Source organism: Varanus komodoensis, unplaced genomic scaffold (assembly GCF_004798865.1).
Source record: "Varanus komodoensis strain SLA01 unplaced genomic scaffold, ASM479886v1 scaffold30, whole genome shotgun sequence".
NCBI lineage: Eukaryota > Metazoa > Chordata > Lepidosauria > Squamata > Varanidae > Varanus > Varanus komodoensis.
The window spans coordinates 343911-349852 of record NW_025335762.1 but is presented as its reverse complement, the minus strand read 5'-3'; the positions used below and the strand labels follow the sequence as shown (position 1 = coordinate 349852).

Genomic DNA, 5942 nt, shown 5'->3' with positions numbered 1-5942 from the left:
AATTAGGGCGGCAGCTACCGGAGAAGGGCCTTTTTGGCGGTGGCGCCCCCACTGTGGAACACACGCCCCAGGGAGGGTTGCCTGGCACCCTCGCTCTATTCTTTTCAGCATCAGGCAAAGACCCTTTTATTTTCCAACAGTTAATTGGTTTTATCCTTGATATTATCATCATTTATCAGATGCACTGTGTTGTGTGTTGCATATGGTTGCTTTGTTTTTGTTTTTTGGGGTTTTTTGGGTAAGCCATCTGGAGACTTTCTAGTATTGGACGGCATCTAAAAACTTGAAATAAATAAATGAATAAATCTGCCCCAGGGTCAGTACCTAGCATCTTCTCAGCTGAAAGGAAAGCACCCTCCTCCGCCTGAGAATTTGCTGCGGTTTTCAAAGCTTGCCGCGTACAGCAGCCCGGATGCCAAGCTGGGGGAGATGCTGGCTGCTGGCGATCCGGGGCCACAGGGAGCCGCGCTCTGGCCTAGTATGCGCATGGTGTCCTCCACGTAGTACAGGAGGCGCAATCTGCCAGGGCCTGGGAAGGAAAGTCTGTTGCGCAAGTGCCCAGCCGCTGCAAGATAACAGGCAGGAGAGACACCAGGAAGGATTGCTCAGTGGGGAGGCGGCGGCAGCGTCCTTTACTAATCTATCTGGGCCCCCCGACATCAAAAGCGATGCCAGGCTGGTTGGTGACAAGTGGATTAAAACAGGCTCAGCCTCAGAACACGGTAAGACAACATAATGATGGAAACAAATGAGGAAGGGCGGGAATGCCTGAGCATTTCTGAATGCAGTTCCTATCAGCCCCAGAAAGTCTAGGCAGTGGTGCGACCAAGTCTGGATGGTTCCCACTCCTAAAGAATAGCACCCCCCCCCCCCCCCCCGCCCCAGGTAAGCCACTCTGGGAATTCCACAAGTGGGATTATTAATATTTTGGTTATTGTTTGTTTCTATACTGCCCAGTGGCCTCTGGGTGCTTTGCACCAGTATCCACGAACAGTGCGATGAAATGCAAATTAAATGCTACACAGTGCAATAGAAAAAAGAAACACAAAAATTGGAAAGCAGCGAAGAACATACGGGTGGGGGATGACGCCGTCTCAGTTGCTGCCCACCTCTGACGGGAGAGCAGCAGCGACTGCTCTCATTTCAAGCAGAAATGGCAGTGGGCAAAGAATGTGCGTCGTGGGGGCTGAAACCACTCGCAGTTGACTTCCTACTTGAATCAAACAAATGGTCTGCATCCAATCTCATCTCCTTCACCCACCAGGAAGCACTTGGGTCACATTTTACCTTAGCCACAAACTCACTGGAGAGCAAACCTTGATCAAGCCATGTCCTGCCAGTGCTCAGGCTAAGGAAGGATAAACTGGCCTGCCTCACAAAAGCGTTAAGAATTACAGGCATGCTGCTGCTGAGGAGCGTTGCGCACAGTGGTGGTGCTGGCGATGTAGGATATTAATATCGTTATGCTGCATTTATGGCTCACCTTTTTCCCTCTTGCAAAGAACCCAAAGCAGCTTACATAGCTCAATTTTATCCTGACAACAACCCTGTGAGGTAGGTTGGGCTGACAGTGAGTGCCTGGCCCCAAGCCACCTTTGTGGGGACTAGAACCCAGATTCTGTAGGCCTACCCCAAACTATCACCCCTCACTGGCTCCCAATTAAAGCACAGCAGCTTTAAGCTTGGTTCAGCTAACCCTAAACTCAACAAAAATGTGCAAGCTTTCAGGCTCTCCAGATCTCTTCTTAAGGCAAGATGTTACAAAAAGCATCTTTTCCTGCCTTATTTCTCTTGTGGCCAAAACGGTCTTCTGGCCTTTACAGTTTGAACGGGGGCGGGGGGGGGGGAGGATTCTACCCAAGTGTTTGGGTACAACCCACCGCAGGTTACCCAAGCCTACCATTCCCAGCCAGGCTGATTAAACGGACAAAGGGCTGCACCTTCAGTCCTGCATTTGGGATCAGTTCCCGGGAGGCGAACCCTGCTTGGAACACGCAAGGAATACACGGGTAAGGGCGCTGAGGCAGCCAGAAGCCCTGCAACTCCCGGCAGGGCGCACAGGATTGCATCCTCGGGAAAGGGACGCCGGAGGCCGCAGAGGCACCGGGGCGGCGCAGACCGGCCGGCCTCTGCCCAGTAGAGGGCAGCGCTGCCCGGCACCCCGCCGCGCCTCGTGGCGCTCCTTCCCTCGCGCGGGTGCGCGGCGAGCGCAGCGCCGGCTTTGTCTGGCGGAGCGCGCACCAGGCGCCCCGGACCCGCGCCGGAGACGTGCGCTGCAAGAGCCGACGGGCGAGAAGGGCTGGGCGGCGCTCGGCGCGGATTGCGCCCCTCCCGCTGCGCGCGTCGCCGGCGCCTCGGATGGAGAAGCGCGCGGCGGGCCTCCAGCGGCGCCCTGAGAGCGCGCGGGGCCCGCGCCCTCGGCCAGCCGGGCAGCGTGGCCGGAGAGGCCGGTCCCCTCGCGGGGCGGGCGGGCGCGCGGGCCGCCCTTCGCCCGGCGCTCCGGCAGGCGCCCGCCCCTCCCTGACGTCAAGGAGGGAGGCGTGCGGAAGAAAGAGGGAGCCGGGGCGGGCGGGCGAGCGGAGGGAAAGAGCCTCCGCGCCACGGCAGCGAGCGGCAGCGCCGGATCTGCGGCGCGCAGCCAGGAGGCAGGCGAGGGGACCGGCGGCTCCGGCTGCGCCGCGCGGGGCAGCGCAGGCCGGCTGAAGCGCGGCCTCGGCGCACGCCTCGCTCCCCGGGAGGGCGGCCGTGTCGGCGTTCCCTTGTCCCCCGGAGCGCGCGGGGAGGGGACGCGCCGCGCCTTTGGATCTAGCGCCATCCCGGTCGCCGGCGGAGCTGACGGGAGCCCGGGCGAGCCGCGGGGGCAGGCGGGGCGCGGATCGGCGAGCGGACGGACGGACGGACGACGGGGCTGCCGGCGCCAGAGGTAAGCGCGGGCGCAACGAGCCGGAGGGACGCTCCTCGGCGCGGCGCGGCGCGCCGGAGGGAAGCCGCTATTGTCTCGCTCTCGCCGCCTCCCTCTCCCTGCGCCTGGCCCGATGTTTACATGCGGGGGGGGGGCGGCTGGAGAGGGGTCTCCGGGCCGGGGGCGCCGCTCCGCGCACAACTCCCGATCGCTCGCGGCAAGCCAAAGGGAGAGAAAGGCGGGGGGGGGGAGGCGGGAGCCCCCCCGTGCAGAGGAGCGCGGGGGGGGTGCGGAGGAGCTGCTCCTTGCGCACGCTCGGCCCTGCCAACTAAGAGGGAGTTTCCTCGGGGAGGCCCCCCCGCGCGCCCATTCGCACCCCCACTTTTTCCGGTAGCAACCTGCGCAGCAGGGGCGCGCGTACGGAACTTCGCCCCCCCCGGTGCATTGCGTGTTTCGACCCCCCCTCCCCCCGCACACGCATTCTCTAAAAGATCGCCCCGCTGTTGCGCAGAGCCCACTCGGATTTGCAATTCGTTCTTAGGCTCCGTGGAAAGAGGAGCGGGTCTCGGATCGGGTCGCGATCCTTCGCCCCTCGACTAAGCTCGACCCTGGGATCCAGCGGGTCGCTTTTAGGCAAAGCTGGGCAGTGCCGCCCTCTTTGGAGATCGCGAGGGTGTTGCAGTGGGTGGGTGTGGAAGGGCGGCGGTGCTTTTCATGTGGCATTGGATCATCCCTTCCCCATTCTGCGCCGTATTACAGGGGAGTAAGCTGCACTGATTCCAGCCGGACTTCCTGCCCCAAGTGGATGCGTGTCCAAGCGTCTTCTCCGACTCCCCTTCTGTTGTCCCCACATCCAGTGGCTCACTGTAGCTTTTGCTTTTGTTTCTAAGCGTTTACACATAAGTTGCGGGTTTGTTAAAACCTTTGCACCTTCCATTGTGCCTGTTTTCGTTTTGAGCCAGAGAGAAACAGCTGTGGAAAGTTTTGCCGCTCCCTTCGCCCACCCTCGCCTTAATCCCCCGCTCCTTTCTGCGTGCGCACTCCGGGGTGTTTTGTAGTCTCTGCTTTTGATCCGGATCAGGTTTCTTCCCGTATCGCTTCCAGCCTGCTCTAGACGGGGGCTCCCCCCTTTCTTCCCCGGGGCACTTGCTCCATCACTTGGCAGCCGAGCGGCCGGCCCTTCCCTTGTTTACTCAGAAGTAAGTTCCGCCGAGCTCAGTGGGGCATGCGCGCCCAGGCGGAGTGCGCGCGTCTGCTGCCGGCGCGTGCTCGCATCTTCCCAGACAGCAGCCCCCGCGAGCCCAGCGGGACTTCGCTCCTAGTTTTCGGTGTGCGCGCACTGAGCTGCGGCTCTAAAGTGCGCCTGGAGCTCGTGTCTCCCTCGCACAGGTGGATGGGGCTGAAGCTGCTGCTCTTGGATCCTGCTTAGCAGGCTGACAACCAGAAGCCAGCTGCCTGCAAGAGAATCGTGAAAATGATTCTAGCAGACGTTTGGCTGATGAAAGCTCATCTGCTCAGCCTTTCCTCTCCTTCCCCATCTTTTTTTTTAATCTACTGTCATCGGCGCCCCCATCCCTGCCACAGGCTTTTTTGAAGAAAGCAGAACCACATGCTCCATTAATGTCTCTTGTCAACACACCTTTGGGTCCTTCTAAAGCCGCTTACCCTAACCCACTGCTCTTCTGATGTCTAGGACTACAATGCCCATAGTCTCCAGCCAGTACACATCTGGAAAACACCTGGGGCAAGGGGAAAGCTCTTTTAGCTGGTAAGGATGGGGCTAGCCAGCCAACGGATTAACCCATGTCTGGCTTAGCTTCCTTTGTTTTAAAGCAGAGCAACGCATAAAGGTCCCTGTTGAGTTGTGTGTATGTGTGTGTATGCACCACCATCTGGGAATCTAATCTCCTGGATGGGTTGTGCTCCCTGCTTATCTTCTCTTCTTTCTCTTCCGCCTTTTTTCTTTGGAGTAATTCAAAATCACACGTTACTCTCCAGAGCTTGTTTCCATCAGTACAAATGCCAGAAAGGCACCAGGGGTTCATAGAGGGTTTTTTGGTTTTTTTAAACAAGCAAATAAATAAATAACTGTCCAATCAGAAATTTGCCAAATGGCTCTGCTTGTGCGCGCGCGCGCGTGCTCTCTCTCTCTCTCTCTCTCTCTCTCCACCCCCCCCCTTCTGGTGTCTTGGCACACAAATGCCAAGTAGGACCTGCACAGAAGGAAGGTTGCCAAAGGAACAGGAAATTAGCTACCTACTTTGCGCTTGTGCCTTCCACAGCAGTTGGATGGCAAATGGGGCTGGGGGGCTTCTCAGGGTGGGCAGACTGATGGGTGTCTGTGTCCACGGGTTCTGGTGGGGCTGCTGAGCAGCTGCTTTCAGTGAGGCACCGGCCCACTGGGCAGTGGAAAAACTGATGCCTGGCCTTGCGTGGAATCTCACAGTGCAAAGGCTGGAGGCAGGAGACTGGGTCAAGAGTCGCTCCTAGAAATCTCCTCCTGCTCTTGAAATGCAGAGAGGAGGATTTCCCCCCACCTCCTCAAAAGGTCATGGAAACGTACCAGCTCCAGGTTCAGGACTGCCAGGAGGAAAGTTGCAAAGGCTGAATTTGCTTGTGCAAATCCTCTGGCACAGGATGCGATGGCTGTGAATGTGGGTGCCTTTTAGAAGGACCAGACAGACCTACAGAGGGGTTTGTAAGCAGCTGCTGGTCAGTTTGCTAAACAGAGCCTCCAGTTTCAGAGGCAGTGTACCAGCCGGCTGGGGCAGGTGACGGGGAAAAACCTTTGTTGTCATGTCCCGCTGGCATGTGGACAGATGTGTCTGCCTTGCTTGCAAAAGTAAGGCTGGACTGAAGGGACTTGTTTTGACTCCGCAGGTTCCTATATCATTGCTTTTACTCTGAATCAGGGTGGGTATAACTGAGGCCTGCGCCAGGAAAGCATTTCCCCTTCCATTCAGTCCGTGCCGGGGGGGGGGGGGGGGGTACTAAACTTATTTTTTTTTGCCCCCCCGCCGGGGGGGCGCCGGTGGAATTA

The 5942-nt window shown here is 58.4% G+C and overlaps 1 protein-coding gene across 2 annotated transcripts in view; it reads left to right on the top strand.

The window, feature by feature from the left end:
* The first annotated feature begins 2589 nt into the window (after positions 1–2589).
* The window catches only part of SEMA4C (semaphorin 4C), a 56365-nt gene continuing 53012 nt past the window's right edge, over positions 2590–5942 (top strand). The window contains exon 1 of one of the 2 annotated variants that reach the window (XM_044437491.1): positions 2590–2923. The gene's annotated coding sequence lies outside the window, so the exon portion shown is untranslated. The remainder of the gene's footprint in view (positions 2924–5942) is intronic. The other variant, XM_044437490.1, reaches the window with a different exon arrangement.